The sequence below is a fragment of the Papio anubis genome, chromosome 11 (assembly GCF_008728515.1).
Source record: "Papio anubis isolate 15944 chromosome 11, Panubis1.0, whole genome shotgun sequence".
In the NCBI taxonomy this organism is placed as follows: Eukaryota; Metazoa; Chordata; class Mammalia; order Primates; family Cercopithecidae; genus Papio; species Papio anubis.
Genome location: NC_044986.1, coordinates 15,737,824 through 15,754,267, shown reverse-complemented (window position 1 = coordinate 15,754,267; position 16,444 = coordinate 15,737,824). Strand labels below are relative to the sequence as shown.

At 45.5% G+C, this 16,444-nt stretch overlaps 1 long non-coding RNA gene across 2 annotated transcripts in view; it reads right to left on the bottom strand.

The window, feature by feature from the left end:
* LOC103887761 overlaps positions 1 to 16,444 on the bottom strand; it is a 54,577-nt gene that overhangs the window by 4,907 nt on the left and 33,226 nt on the right. For both annotated transcript variants that reach the window (XR_001891571.3, XR_001891572.3), the window contains exon 2: positions 7,581 to 7,695. This is a non-coding gene — a long non-coding RNA (uncharacterized LOC103887761). The remainder of the gene's footprint in view (positions 1 to 7,580; positions 7,696 to 16,444) is intronic.

Below are 16,444 nucleotides of genomic sequence, written 5' to 3'. Positions count from 1 at the left end.
ATTCCTTCTTAAAACTGCTGCCATGCAAGCATCTTGTCATTTTGCTCTGGAGCACCCGTTTGTGGTTTTCATTATTATATATTGCCTGGATCTGTCTTCTGCCAAGCCAGTTTGTAAGCCCTTAGAGACAGAGATTGCATCTCTCTTGGATTTACCCACTGCCCTGGGGTACATATGTTCCAAGTCTCCTTTGGCTTTTTACATGGAAAACCAACCAAGAAATGAATAAATCCAGTGAATTAGCCACAGGAATCCCATGGCAGGACAAAAGAGAATTCTCAGTTGGGAGAGTTGTGGCAAAGAGAGAGTACCTCCTTCCCAAGCAGCACAACGTATATACAAAACATATGGACAAGTGCGTGTGTGTGTGCTTGCGCATCAGCGAGGAGAGGGCAGGTGACGTTGCAGGTAACAACCACCTGATCTCAGCAGCATTATACAATAAATATTTTCTTTTGTTCACATTACCTGTCCACTGCAGGTCAACATGGAGTGGTGTGCGTGTCATAGTTAGTTTGGGACCCCCGATGGTGTCTTCTCAACACACACATCCCCAATTACAACAGAAGACAGAGTATGGAGTGAATTACTCACTGGCCCAATGTGTCCCTTCTGTACACGTTTCACGGGCCAAAGCGGGCTTGTGGCCATGCCTAACTGTCACAGTCAGGGAAGGAGAAGCCTCACACGCTCAGAAAGCAGGGAACTAGAGACATTTGGTGAGCAGTCTCCCAAAGTGGCTGAGGTTGGTCTCTACCAGGGGTCCATGGAGGAATGAATAATTTTGAATTAAATGGAACAGTGGGTGTCAATACAAATTAAATGAATAAAAAAATCTATGCCTTTTGACATAGGAATTCAGATCAGTCAACTCAGCAACAGAAAAAAATTAGCCAATCAAGTGTCCAGGAATTATAGAAATCAAATGATTTGTAAGACACAGACTAGTTTATATTACAAGACCCCATTTCTGGCTGGTTTCAGCATAGCCTATGTTGTTTGACATGAATTGTGCCTGGGATGTGGATTCTTCATTGGGGGAGAATCAAATTCTCCCCCAATTTGATTATGTTATTGTTTTCCAGATTCTCATGTCCTTGGCTATTCTTTAAGATTCGGACAGACTGATAAAGATCTGCTCACTGATCCTGATGCCCTCTGTGGCTCAGCTCCAAAGAGGACATAGCTGCTGCCACATCCGCTTCCCTGCCTTTTGTGGGACATCCCCATTCATGGCATTCTGCACTACCCCCAGGCATCGGTTCATAAAATTGCCTTATCCTGAGCCCTCCAAAATCCCTGGACCTTGCAGGAAATCACCTCACCTCAAAAGCAGAAAAGGGTGAAAAAACATTTTCAGATCTGGGCAATCACTTTGTTGAAAAAATTGAAACCAAGTTTTCAGGAGTATTTTCAAAAGTGGAAAAGCATGTTCACTCATCTTTAGAAACTGTCTATACCTAAAAACTGTTTAGGTAGTGATGCAGGTTGGTTGAGTTATCATCAAATTGTCTCAGCCACTTGGCTTCCCAAAGAAATTGCCTTGAAAAATCATGAAGAGACTGAGACTAAAGATGTAAGAGATGGCAATATTTTTTTAAAAAAACAAACAAGACCAAAAAACTACGATCTCTCTTCTCTGTTCCCTCCTATTTTTAAGTAATCTTTTGCCCATCATGAACCCTGAAAACAAATGCTAATACTGCTTCTCAGAGTAAATTGTCAAAGTAATTTTGATGGCTGGACTTAGGCAGATGGACGTTTTATTTACAATGCCAAGCCAGATATCCTGGGATAAACACTAATTCATGAGATCTCTAAGGACTTTTGTGTGCCTAGAGGAGAAACATGAAAATGATCTTGTGACTGAAAAGGTGCATGATCTCATTGAGAAAGTTATTGTCGCAGTAATCTTACAAGCCTACAAAAGTTGGGTGACTAGCAAGGTCCTTCCCTGTCTTCTGAGGGGTCTGGGTCAATTCAGCTCTGGGACCTTCTTAAGGGCCCTTTGAGGTCCTGTCATCTTCAGTATTTTTTAGCAACTCACATTCTGATATGACCTGCCAGGGAGAGGGTGAAAACAATCAGCAATGGCAACTTCCACTGTTATAATTCCTTTTCCTGATGGTAAAAGCAGGACATGCTCATTGCAGAGAATTTGGAAAATATAAAATAAAAAGAAAATAAAAGGTAACCATATTTTCCCACCCACTTATAATCACCATCAACTTTCTGGTGACCTCCTCTTCCTTTTTAAGCTCCAGTTTTTCGTGTTTTGATTTTTAAATTATTTCAATCATTCATTCATCCTTATTTATTGAGAGCATACTATTGTTCTGTTCCCATCATCAGTGATGTAGCGGTAGAATAAATAATGTCCTGTTCTCATGGAAATGAAATAATATCAGAGACAGTTACTAAAATTCAGAGGGCAGAAAGACCATGGGAAAATCTTCAAACACTTGGAAGTTAAATGGCATACTTCTAAATAATTCATGGGTCAAAGAAGGAGTCTCAAAGGGAATTAAAAACACATAGAACTCTGAGATGCAGCTAAAGCAGTGCTGAGAGGAAAATTTATAACACTAGATGCTAACATTAGAAGAGGAAACATCTGAAATCAATAATCGAAGTTCTCACTTCATAAAACTAGAAAAATAAGAAGAAAATTACACCCAAAGCAAGCAGAAGAGAGGAAATAAAAATAGGAGCAGAAATAAATTGAAAATAGGAAAATAATAGAGAAAAATCAATAAAACAAAAAGATTGTTCTTCAAAAAAACCAATAAAATTGATACATCTCTAGAAAGACTGACAAAAATAAAAAGAGAGAAGACACATTACCACAATCTCAGAGTTGAGACAGAGGATATCACTACAAATCCTGTAGTTGCTAAAAATATGATGAGCAGATGCTTTGAACAACTTTATGCTCATAAATTCAACAACTTAAAAGGAATGAACCAATTCTGTAAATACTGCAACCTATCAAAACCCAACCCAGATGAAACAGACAATCTGAATAGCTCAAAAACTATGAAAGAAATGGACTTTGTAATTTAAAAAGCTTCAGAGATGGTTTTTCTGGAGAATTCTTAAAAAAAAAAAAAAAAAAAAAAACAGGAATTTTACACCATGTTATTCAGAAACTAGAAGAGAAGGGAATACTTCCCAATTCATTTTATGAAGCTGGTTTAACCTTGATTCCAAAGCCAGATAAAGATTTTACAAGAAAAGAAAATCACAGACCAGCATCTCTCATGAACTTAGATGCAAAAATCCTCAACAAAATATTAGCAAATCAAATCCAGACAGGAATACACATACCTTAGGGAAGTAGGGGTGACTTAACAAAATGAGCTAAGACTTCACATTTAGACAGACTTAGTTTCAATTATCAGCTTCCCATGTGATACAATAACTCAACCTCAGTTTACCTATCTGTAATACAGGGGCAAAACACATATTTTAGGATTGGTTCATGTATCTAGTAAATGAAATTATATGTCAAAAAAAAAAGTCAATGGAAGTTATATTATTTTGTCATATTTCTTTTTTTTTTTTCTTTTTTTGATAGAGATAGGGTTTTACCATGTTGGCCAGGCTGGTATCGAACTCCTGAGCTCAAGTGATCCACCTGCCTTGGCCTTCCAAAGGGGATTACAGGTGTGAGCCAACACGCCCACCAGGTTTTCTCTTATGGAGGAACTAAATGTTACAGCAGTAGCTGGTATTTTGTTATGGCAGACCAAGCTGACTAACACAGTCATGGCCCTTAAACATGGCCCACGAGACCCTGCACCTTCTGGCCTCCCCTCTTTCTGATCGCTACCGTGACCTTTCCTCTGTGGCCCACTCTCTCCAGCACCACAGGCTTCCTTGGTATTCTCTGAATGACACGAGCACATTCCTACCCCAGGGCCTTTGCACTCTCATCTCCCCAGACAGCCTCACTCTTCCTCCACGGAAATTTCCCTCATTTCCTTCAAGCTTTTGTTCAAAAAGCTTCAGCCTTCTCAATGAGGCTGACCCTGAAAACTCTTTACAACTCACCTTCCCCCATTGAGCACTTCAACCCCCCTTACACGTTCTACTTAAAAAAAAAAATCTTCCCACATATTGATCACTTCCTAACATATGGTATCATGTATTTGTGATATTGTCTATTGCCTGTCACCCTCTGAAAAATGATAAGCTCCAGAAAATCAGGTATACGGGTCTCTGTTTTGTTCACTGAATCATTCCAAGTGCCCAGGACTCTGGCTGACACATAGTTCCTGCTCCAGAAAACCTGTTGGCTGAGTGAATGAACCTCTTCCCCCAGCGAGCGAGCCTGTCGGCCGAGGAGACCACGCCATACCAGGATTTCCCAGCAGGTGGCAGCCGACGCACGCCAGAGACGGCTGGGCGCCCACACTTTGAACTCAAGGTTCTTCCAATTAAGTGCAAAATAAGGAGCCAGGAGAGTCATCAAGTTTGGCTTACTCCCGACGCAGACTTGCACTGGAGGTTGTGTGGAGGGGATGAGCCAGTGAGTTGATAAAGCCTTTATCTAATACAGGAGGCTGTTTACCCACAATTCAGGGGTAAAAAAATGTAAACAGCTGTTGAGATGAAAGAAAGTCAGAGTCCTCCCACGGTGGGGAAAAGGGGCAGAAGAAAGCCTGTGGCCACGGATTGGCATCACTCCTGTAGATGGAAAAGTGACATTGGACAACTACTCAGGGAAAAAGGTGAGCCCCTAACACACCGCCGGTGCCGTGGACATTTCTAGTCTTATTATTATTATTATTATTTGAGACGGAGTTTTGCTCCTGTTGCCCAGGCTGGAGTGCAGTGGTGTGATCTCGGCTCATGCAACCTCTGCCTCCCGGGTTCAAGGGATTCTCCTGACTCTGCCTCCTGAGTAGTTGGAATTATAGGCGCCCGCCACCATGCCCAGCTAATTTTTTTGTATTTTTAGTAGAGAGGGGGTTTCACCAGGTTGGCCAGGCTCGTCTCAAACTCCTGACCTCAGGTGATCCACCCGCCTTGGCCTCCCAAAGTGCTGGGATTACAGGCGTGAGCCACCACACCTGGCCTAATCTTACTGTTAACACACCAGAAGATGCTTTGTTATGAAACCTTGAATCTCCCTGTGGGCCTCTGCCAAGCTGCCCTCCTCCCAGGTGCTTCTGTTATCCATCCAGTCATGGAATTGAGTTGCAGTAGTAAGGAACCCTTTGAAAGCCAAGTGCAAGGTGAACCTGCCTTCCAGCAAATTCAGCATTTGAGTGTATCCGTTTAGTGGGAGGCTCCCAGGCAGAAACTGCATGATAATCTGAGTCTACAAGCCCAGAAAAAATCCATGTCAGCTGATCAACCTAGTAACTATCACAGTGACTACAAGAGCTAGCATCCATTGAGCGCTGCCTGTGTACCAGGCATGTGCTGGAGATGTTTACCTGCACTATCTTATTCATTGTCAGTGCCAACCTCTGAAGTTCACCCTCTTCTCATCCCCAACTCACAGATGACACGAGAGAGGTTGTCACTAGCCCACGGACCCAGTTTGGTGCTTCGGATTTCACCCTCACCCCTGCAGGGGAGGAATCCGCTGAGATGTACCAAGGTGTCCTGATAGACCTCAGAGAACATCTAGTCCACCACTCAGTGTTGACAGATGGGTAAGCTGAGGCCCAAAGAGGGGAAGGGACTGGCTAAGTTTACACAGAAGCCTGCCCAGTCCCTGTGCAGGAAGAGCAACCCAGTGCCTTTAACATTCCCAACCAATGTCAGGAGGTCAAGCACAGGCCTTTATTATTTATTTGTTTGCTTGTTTATTTAGAGACAGTGTCTCGCCCTGTTGCCCGGGCTGGAGTGCAGTGATGCGACCATAGTTCACTGCAGCCTCGAACTCTTGAACTCAAGCAATCCTTCCTCATCAGCACTCCCCATCCCCAGTAGCTGGAACTACCGGCACATGCGTCATCATGTTGTATTGCTATGTTGCACAGGCTGATCTCAAACTCCTGAGCTCAAGTGATCTTCTCACCTCGACCTCCCAAAGTGCTGGGATTACAGGTGTGAGTCACCGTGCCCGGCCAATCGCAAGCTTTTAGTTTGCTTTCCTCAGATTCCACATTTGCTTCAGTCCTTGCTGGCACTGAACACTTTTGCATAAGAGCTTGTGAAAATAACACCACCTCTCTTATTTTAGGAGTTTTATCAACTAGTAGACTGTCCAGCTGGAATCACTGGCCTCTCATAATGTGAATTCTGGCTTCTGTGGCTATTAGCTGGTGACTTTGGTCAAGCCACTCAACTCTGAGCTGGTTTGTTCATTGGTAAAATGGGGGTAGCAATATATATTCATGAAAGGCTAGATTCTAAGCTAGTGCTGCCCCGTACAAATGTAATGATAGCCACATATGTAATTTTAAATTTTCTAATAGCCACATCAAAAAAAAAAAAAAAAAAAAAAGTAAAGGGGGAACCAAAGCACACACCATGATTAATGTTCATAAATTGTTTCATTGAATGCAGTAGCTTCCAAATACCATCATTTCAACGTCTAGTCAATATCCAATTGTTAATGCGATACTTCGTTTCATTTTCACATGAAGTCTTCAAGATGGGGTGTGTGTTTTGCACTTACAGCACATCTCAATTTGGACTGGTCACGTGGCAAGGGGCTGCTGTGTGGGACAGGACTGTTTTCCCCCTCCATAGCATTTTGAGCACATGGCTCTGCGCTTTAGGAGGATCTTTGTATCTACACCTTGTCTGTAGATGGTCATCATTTGGGACCCTAACAGAACAGAGATGGCCGCCTTCCTGGCCTAACAAGTCCCCAGTACTCCCCTGTCGTCAGCAGGCCTCTGGGCTGTCTTTGAAAACCTTCCCTTCTGAGATAGGTTTCCTCCAACACCACAAACAGGTCTTTCCCATTCTCTGCAAATGTTCATGTCCATTTTGTCCTGGATGTGGTGGAAGTGTTCTTAAAAACTGCACAGCAGACTAAGATACATTAAGAGAGAGGAATGCAGAGGATGGTGGGGTGATGCGGGAGGTGGAGAGATCACATCCTCCCTCGGGATGGGCTTGGTATTGTGGCACCCTGGGGCTCAGGGATCTGGTCTGTGGAATGTTGTCTTTGCTTGCCAGCTTAGAGCCCCACCTCGCCGCGCCCAGCTCAACTCTCTGGCCTCAACGGAAACACCCTCATTACAGGAGTGCCCCACCTCCGTGACCGCGACTTATATTTGATAATAAGCAGGTAGAAGGGGTGCAATTGTGCATGGGCCGTGCTCAGAGAAACATGAAAAGGCTCAAGCCACGCTTCACCCTCAGGGGCCTGGGCTGGGAGATGGGAGCCAGCGTCTGCTTGGGTTCTCCTGACAGCAGTGGTCACTGTGGCTCGTGGAGAGTGACAAATGCAGGTGGGGTAGCTCAGACACAGGGCTCTAGGCTCTCTAGCGGGTCTAGGGGTGGTAGAGACCCCTCTAACTCTCCCCTCACTCCAGCTCCCAGACAGTTCCTTCCTTTTTATTTTTTCTGGAAGGCAGAGGTTGAGGGCCAGAGCTCTGCATTCAGCCTACCTGGGTTCACAGTCCAGCTCTGCCACGTCCTGTGTGGCTTTGGTGAGTGATCCAACCTCTCTCTGCATTGGTGTCTTCCTCTATGAGTGGGGTGGTAACTCCTTCTTGGGGTTTTCTGAGGAATAAATGAGGCAATAAACAGGAGACTCAGCATCAGACCAGTGTACCATGATTATATTTTACAGGGAGAGACATGGTTCCTAGTACTTTGGCTTGTCCAGAATAGAGGCATCTTATTTTCCCCAATCAATTAATTTTATAGTTAAAAAATACAATATTAATAAAATCTATGCTGACAGAGAACAATCTCTGAGATGTACTCTGAAGTGAAAAAAGCAAAGTGTATAATATAGGCCAACATGGAACATAGACACGTGGCCTGTGTTTGGGATGGCACAAAAGTTACTGGTAATGGGTGACTGGGGAGGGGAGCCGGAGACAGCAGTGCGAGAGAGCTTGACTTTTCATTCTCTAGCCCCTTGTAATATTCCCATTTTACCAGGAGTATGTATTCCTGCTTTTTTTTTTCGTTGTGAACATGAATTAATTTTTTCAATTAAAAAAAAAAACTAATTCAAATATCCCCCCCACCCCCACCAATGATAAATGATCATTGTAAAAAATTTCCCAGTTCTGAAGAGAGAGCCTGAAAATGCTGTACCATTTCATTGCTGGGTGTTAGAGGATCCAGGGTCCCTGCCTGGGAAGATGGTTTGCTCCGAAATTCATTTTCCATGTATCACCATTTAAGCATCTGTCGGGGTTTAACTGGGGTAAAAGGAAAGCAGCTACTCAGGCATGTAACACGTATACACCCAGCAAACACAGCGCTTCCCTCTCACACACGCACGCACGCATGCACACACACACTTACACAACCTAAGGACTACACATGCACCCCTCACCAACCAAACCACTTCATACCCACATACTAACAAATGAGCCACTTCACCTATCCGCATCCAACCCCAAAAGCCCTTTACACCCACAAACACACAATGCCCACCCCGACAACCAAGCACTCCACACACCACAACAGCCTTTACACACATGCACCCAATGACCAAAGTACTTCACACATGCAACCCAGAGATCAGAAGCGCTTCACGCATCTGCCCAATAAGCAAAGTACTTAATATACACACGCACAGAGCTTTACACACATACGCACCCCAACCAAAGGGTCCACACACACACTCACATGCCCCAACGCCCAAAGCACTTCACACACACACCCACATGCACACCCAAACAGCTTTACTCCTTCAACCAACGTGCATCATACACAGTCCCCAACAACCAAAAATATTTTACCCCCATGCACCCCAACAGCCAATGCTCTCCATACAGACCCCCCTTCAAAAGCCCAAAGTGCTTCAATTGGTTCGATGCAGAGGTAGATACTTGAACACCAAGACATTAGACTGCGACTTTCTTTTCAGATTAATGAGCAGAAAAAGATTGGAGGAGGGAGGGGGCGAGAATGGCGGGAGAGAGCAATTACACCCAAATCTTTTCTCTGTTGATTAGGGATTCCTTCTCTAGCCTGCTTTGGCTCCAGCTAAATCTTTTTCTAATGAGATGTGGCTTATCCAGATCAAGGCCCTGAGAAAAAAGTTGCAATTAACTTTAAGAAGAAAAAGAGTGAGTGAGAAAAGGAAGGAAGAGTGGAGGGGGCGGCCAGGGGTAGGGGGTGGGGGCAGGGCCAGGGGCCTGGACGGTCAGGCTGGGAGGAGCCCAGGGGCTGGAGCAGGCTCCCAGCAGGTGGAGGGGCGCAGGCCCCGGCTGTGCTTCTGGAGTTTAGGGAACGGCCCTGTGATGCCTCTGCCAGCCTGGGTCAGGCCTCGTGGCCACTTCAGGCTCAAATCAAGGTGCAGGAATGGTGAGTGCCCTCGGGTTTTGGCTTTCCCGGCTCTGCACCCCAATCCCTGGCAGCGGCCTCTCTCCTTTCTGTCTGCCTACCCTCTGGAGGACATGGGCCCTCCTCTGTCCACCCAGAACCTCGGGTGGTGTCTGGTCAGCACGACTCTGCTCTTGGGAGCTGGTGGGTTCAGCAGTCCTCCTGCGGCCGGGAGCCATGGGGAGCTGGTGGGTCCAGCAGTCCTCCGGCGGCCGGGAGCCATGGGGGAGCTGGGTCCAGTAGTCTTCCCGGGCGGCCAGGAGCTATGGTTTGTATTGGCCTCAGCATCGATGGCTGCCGCCGGTGGGTCCTCTCGATTTGCCTCACTCTTTCCATCTGGGAGTGAGGTCTTGAGTTATTTTAATGTGAGTCACTTAGCAGGGTGGACAGGGCCTAGGACTGAAGGAGACACTTCATATTGAGATGCTAAAAACACCTCACGATCCTAGAACTGACACAGATTGACCTTTCTGTGTTTCTCTCTGGATAAAATCAAGCTAGACCCAGTCACAGCTGACGAATAGTCACTTCCTCTCGCTGATGCTCAGTTTCGTCACCTGTTAAGAAAACGAAAGAAGTGGGGCAGTGGATCTCCAGAGCCTCTGCCAATCCTGACACCCCCAGATCCAGCAGAAGGCACAGATGCAGACTCCACGTGTCCTGATTTGAGTACTCACGGCTCCCTCCCTGATTCCCAAGCTCTGCTCAGCACATTCGCGGGACACTTACACCTTCCTGAAAGTTGTTTTCCGTGCAGAGATTGGTTTTTGCCCTATTTGGCAAGAAATATCCAGCAATGCCTGAAGGCAGCTTTCACAAATCTTGAGGTCTGTAACCTGGCGCTTGTGGTGGGGTCTCGGCTAATAACTGGACATCTGTATGCCAGCCGAGCTGGGGAGCCCGAGCCTGGATTGGATGGAGTTAGGATGGGTGGGGTGGATGGGGGCGCAGGAGTGGGCTGCAGTCTCCTTTCTCTTTGGTCACACACAGCCAGGTATGTGGAAGGGGTCTGGGCAGATTATTTAAAGCTGAAGTCCTTTATTTTCCTACCCACAGCATTTCCTTTTCCCGTTCTGTGCATCTCCCTGTGCAAATTAAAAGGGATTTTGATGGCATGCTGGTGACTCCATGGGATAAAGTGAATCTGGGTCTCTGCAACTTGCTTGACTTCCAAAGAAGCGGGGCCCTTGCATGTTGGTGGCCGCCCACACACACGGGCTTCCTCCGTGGGATGTCTGGGTGACCCCTTGCCAAATAAGCCCCCCCCCGGGCCTGGGCACAGATGAGCTGGGCCCGTCTTTCCTGTGTCTAAGTTCTAGAGAGGTCACACAAGTCCCCACCTCCAAGCCCCAAGAATTTCCTTCAAGCCTGGTTCCCGGGTCCCCAGCCAGCCCTCTCTTCTGTCCCTGCCCTCCACAGTGTTGGTTGCTGGAGACAATCTGGGCTTTCTCCTGTGTCTCTCTGGCTGTCGCCAATGTAATAAGCATATGTGCTAGAAATCCTAGCTGCAGTGCTAAGTTAGAAATTCTTCTTAAACATATAGCAAGGTCAGATGAAGGGGAAAAAAATAGAAAACAAAACACAAAACCCTGAAACAGAAATTGGACACAGGAGGGCAGATGTAGACTGAACAGGAAGTGCTGGCCTGAGGCTAAATGAAACAGCTGTCACCATTGTTCTGGACTGAAAACTGCCTTTGCAAACTCCATGCGGTCCAGGCTCAGAAAGCAGATGTTAATAATTACAGCACATGAAACGAAGGGCACAGGATTAGGCAAGTGACGAAAAAGAAATGGTACCAGTAGATTTATAACTCGCCTAGGCAAATCTGCTTGCTGGTGTGGGGGGTGGGCTGGGCGGCTTCCCTGCAGAGGCCCCTCCTCAACCCCCTTCCTAGTTTGGCATTTTGGCTTCCGGGATGATCTCAGAATTTGGGGATTGTTTTATGGTGGGGGGCCATGGAGACCCATTCAAGCTGCCTTTCCAGGGACCCCATGACTCCAGGGCCATAGACGGTTGCCTCTGACCTACAGGAAAAAGGATAAAATCTCTAATGCTCAGCCCAGGTACAAAAAGGGTATCTGTGGGCAGAAAATCATTGGATGGGTTGCTGCAAGCCGGGACTCATGCGGACACAAAGCTGGGCAGCCATTCTTGGAGCTCTTGTTTTTACCAAAGGGTTCACGTCTAAAATCCAGGAGCTCAAGTTCTTTACAGCTGAAATTGATTCACACTTTAAAATCAGCCAGACCCTAGCGCCTTGGCAAGGGAGCTCAAGGAGGATGTTGGGACACTTAAATAAAGTCAGCAAGGCGAGTTTCTTGGGCTAATTACATAAGTAGAAAAGGCAGAGTCTTCACATGTTTTCTGAACATTCCTCAGTGCTTTTCCATGTGAGCCAGAATTGTAAAAAAACAAAACAAAACAACACACTCGCATCCACAAAAATTCCTCCCATCCCACCACCCCCTAGAAAGGACGTCTCTAGGAAAGGTTAGGAAGAAGGTAAAGCATGTGTTTGGCATCTTTATGCCTGATATGGAAACCATATGCTTAAATACACTAGCAAACATACTTAATATAACACTCTCTTTTATTAAATGTGGTTTTATAAACGCTCTCCCCAGCCAGGGCACCTTCCCCATGCTGGAGGCTGGAACTTGGCAAAATAATCTTCCCGCTGTTACATCTATTGATACACATTTTTTGAAAATGAGTCTCGGACCCTTGGAAAATAGACTGGTTCTGATTATTATTGCAAGAGGGAAGGGGCACACGAGGGCATCTTTTTTCCTCTGATAAATTAAAAGAACTGTAACGGGTGCTTTCTGCAACCTGTAAAAGGGCAGAGCCATCTGTGATTCATTTAGCAGCTCCTTATAGAAGATTTATTTGATTAATTCGGTCAGAAGAGAGAGAATATGGATTTTCCCCTTCTCTGAAAGGCACATATACACTCACACATGCACACATGCACCCACCCATGGGTAGACATCTCAGGAATGAAAAATGACTAATCGTGTTATTGGAACTGGCGAACGCGGGGCCTCAGTGGTGAGATAGCAAGCTCCCGCCCTGCCAATGGGAGGGCCAATTACAGAAGAGATTTAATATCCTCAGGCCCAATGCCATCAAAGAGTGAGCCCAGAGGATAATACCGTGAACTACTGGATCGCTTTGCTTAGGCATTGATTACTGGGTGCCAGGCACTGTGTTGAGCATTTTGAATGCATTATCTCATTACATCATCACAAGGACCCTTGCGGGAGGTACTGTCGCCATCACCACTTTATAGACTGGGAGATGGCCCCATTCCCGGCAGGCCTCAGCTCAAAATTCTTTTCACTTTTTCCAGTGGAATTTTGCTTTCTCAGTCCTCCGTGCCTACAACAGACAGATGGAGGCCACGCCTTACATTTATCTAGTGGTGGGTAACCTTGGAAGGGGTTATCCGCATTGGCTGTGCTTTATCCCTATAGGTTTCTGTTCAGTGTTGATTAGAGAAACACTCTCCTTTAGGCTTATCTCTAGTCTCAAGGAGAGCTCTGGCCTCCTCTGGCCTTTGTTGCCTCTAACTTAGGTGACCCAACCCTATAAGCAATCATCTCTAGACCACTGTCAATTCCTGGTTGGGGGAGGTGGTAACAGCCCCTTAGAGAGGTCCTTGCAAAGGGCAAAGAAAACAGTACAGGTGAAAGGAATCATAAAAGCACACAAGATCTGACCCAAAGAAGATTTTGGATGTCAATGTCAGGAGTGGCAAATATATGGTAAGTAAATGTGTCACTGCTGTCTTTCCCTTGCTCACAGCAGACATTGCTAATTGATCCCAGGTCTGTCTTCTACTAAGCCTCAAAATCCTCAATACAGAACTCCAGTCAGCCTCTACCAATAGATCAGAATTAGCAAAAATAGTTGAAAGCTGTTTGCAGTCCCTTTCAGTTGAATGTTTCATTTTGTGGAGGGAGAAACAGGGGCCCGGAAAGAAGTCAGCTACAAAAGCAGTCAGAGAAGGTCAGTTCTCAGCCTCAGATCTCTGACTTTCTCTGCCCAGTATTTTCAGCATCCACACCAGTGGGGCCAGTCCAAGCCAGGGTGCAGTGGGTCAGAAGCCTCTGTATTTTGCTGGGTCTCTGCTGTCACCCCCTCCCTGCAATAGAACGTCACTGAAGCTGCTCTGCAGACAGGATAAAAGGCATCCTTTTGAAGGCTGCAGAAGATTGAAATCTTTGTGACTTTAAAATAATTAACCCCAAACCAAGATGGAGTGGGGCAGCCTGAGCCCATCATCTGTTACAATCCAGGGTCTAAGATTCTAGAAAGAAGTAGAAGTTTTCATTTTGGAAATACTGGCATCAGTAGACGCTCCTCATTCTCTCACTGGCTGGACCACAGGAAATGCCTAGATCAAAGGCAACCAGGACTCAATAGGCTTAAGGTATTGAGGGCTTGTCTCGGCTGCGGGGCTGTCACCCCGGCCCTCAGACTTTTCAGCTGGGCGGAATTTCTCTGTGGAAAGAATAACAGGATTTTGTGAAAGGAAGAAGGAGGCTTCAAGTTCAGAAGTTCCCTCCAGAGCTCTTTCCTGCTGCTCCCTTGCTAGGACCTAATCTTCAATGTTTCTCAGCCCGACATGGCTCAAGGGGGATTTTGTGGCTCACTACTTAGTTCTGTTGAATATCTGATGGGTGGAGACAAGCTTTTCCATAGAAGAATAAGACTGAGTACCAGGACTTAGGTTCAGAGAATCAGAGGGTGAGTCTGAAATCCAACATATTTGGAAGGGAGGCAGTCATGGCACATTCAGTATGAAGAGCGTTTTCACTATCCCATTGGCAGGGTTGCCTGTGGGGTCTTTAGGGAACCTGCTTAAAGAATAGACAAGAATTGTGTGCAACTTGCCTCTCAGCTCTTGGGTTGATCCTGGTACTTCTGCTATTTTGAAAACACTTTGTTTAAACCTGCCTTCTACAATCCTGTGTATACTACGAATTTCCATTATCTAAGAAGAAAATTTTGCTAACTGAATCAAACTCTAGCCCAGCCTAACTTCTTGAAAAGATCACAAATATTGAACTAGTGAGGTCCCAAATACTGAGGATTTTACGGGCCCAAATACCGCCCCTTGAGGGGGTTTGTTGACCAACATCATTTGTTGAAAGAAGATGCTTGTATTACAGAAGTGGTTTTCCAGAATATTCCTGACTGGGTGACAGTTCAGAGAAGGAGCGAAGTTGGGGGGCAGGTAATGAAAAGAGAAGGTCCTCTGTGTACCTTTTTCTTTTTTTTTTTTTTGAGACGTAGTCTCACTCTGTCGCCCAGGCTGGAGTTCAGTGGCGCGATCTCGGCTCACTGCAAGCTCCGCCTCCCGGGTTCAAGTGATTCTCCTGCCTCAGCCTCCTGAGTAGCTGGGGATTACAGGCACCCATCACCACAACTGGCTTTTTTTTTTTTTTTTTTTTTTTTGTATTTTTAGCAGAGACATGTTTTTGCTATGTTGGCCAGGCTGGTCTCGAACTCCTGACCTCGGATCATCCACCTGCCTCAACCTCCCAAAGTGCTGGGATTACAGGTGGTAGCCACCATGCCTCGTCCCTCCCTGTGCCATTTCTGATTCCACTTATGGATAAACAAGCAGGCTGAGGTGGGTATGCATTACCCTTAAGACACAACTCAAAAGAGGACTGTGTGCCTCTGGGAATTTCACTTAGTGGCCAACCAGATCTTCACTAGATGTGTGATTTTGGACAAGTTAGATAACATCTCCTATTTCCTTCTCTGTAAAACAGGAGTAACAATAGCACCTACCTCACAAGGTTGTTGTGAGGATTAAATGAGATAAAGCACTTAGAATAGGGACTGGCACAAAGTACCAAGAAAATATTATCTCCCCAATGTCCATTGGCTGATGAATGGATAAAGAAAATGTGGTCTATCGATGCAATGGAATATTATTCACCCATAAAAATAAACGAAGTGCTGATACACAGTACCATGTAGACGAACGTGGAAGACATTATGTTGAATGAAAGAAGCCAGACACAAAAGGCCATCTATTGTATGATTTCATTTATATGAAATATCTAGAATAGGCAAATCTACAGAGACAAAAAGCAGAATCATGATTTCTTAGGGCTGGTAGGGGATGGGAGGACGGGGAAGTAACAGCTAAAGGGTATGGGATTTCTTTTTGAGATGATGGAAATGTTCGAAAATGGACTGTGGTGATGGTGGCACATATCTGTGAATATACTCAAAACCATTCCATTATATACACTTTGAGTGACTTGTATGGGATGTGAATTATATCTTAATAAAGCTGTTTAAAAGAAAGCTTTTCTTTTAGGTGAGTGTGGTTACAAAAACGGGATGATGGAGCCTTTGACAACTAGAGAGTGGTTGCTCTACCTACAGACATTCGGATAGAAAATAAAAACATGCCTGTGGGCCAAACTCAGCCTCAGTTTCCCCATCTGCTAGACAGATAGAAAAAAAATAGAAGTTCCTCCCTCAAAGGGCTGTTGAAAGGAAAAATGAGATAATTCATCTACAGCACTTAGCATGGAGCCTGGCATATTCCAGGCACTCAGGAGGTAGCAGTAGCATTGCCATTATTCTTTTAGACTCTAGAATTCCATGCTGGAGGAGTTTGGGGGGCAGGCTGGCTGGAAAGGAAGTGGGTAACTAGGTGTCATGTCGTGAAGCTACATTTGCAAATGAAGCCTATTGCATTAGCTTAGGTCATATGTTACAATGAAAAAGACATTTGCAAAGTTTTCTAAACATGCCTTTATTCACACTTTCATAGGGTTGAAAACACACCTGTAATCAAATAATAACATTAAAGTTGAAGTGTCTTTGATGAGAGGCCCATGAGGATTTTGGCTGATTCCATAGGTGCCTGATCCCATAGGTGCCTGATCCCATAGGTGCCTGATTCCATAGGTGCCTGATCCCATAGGTG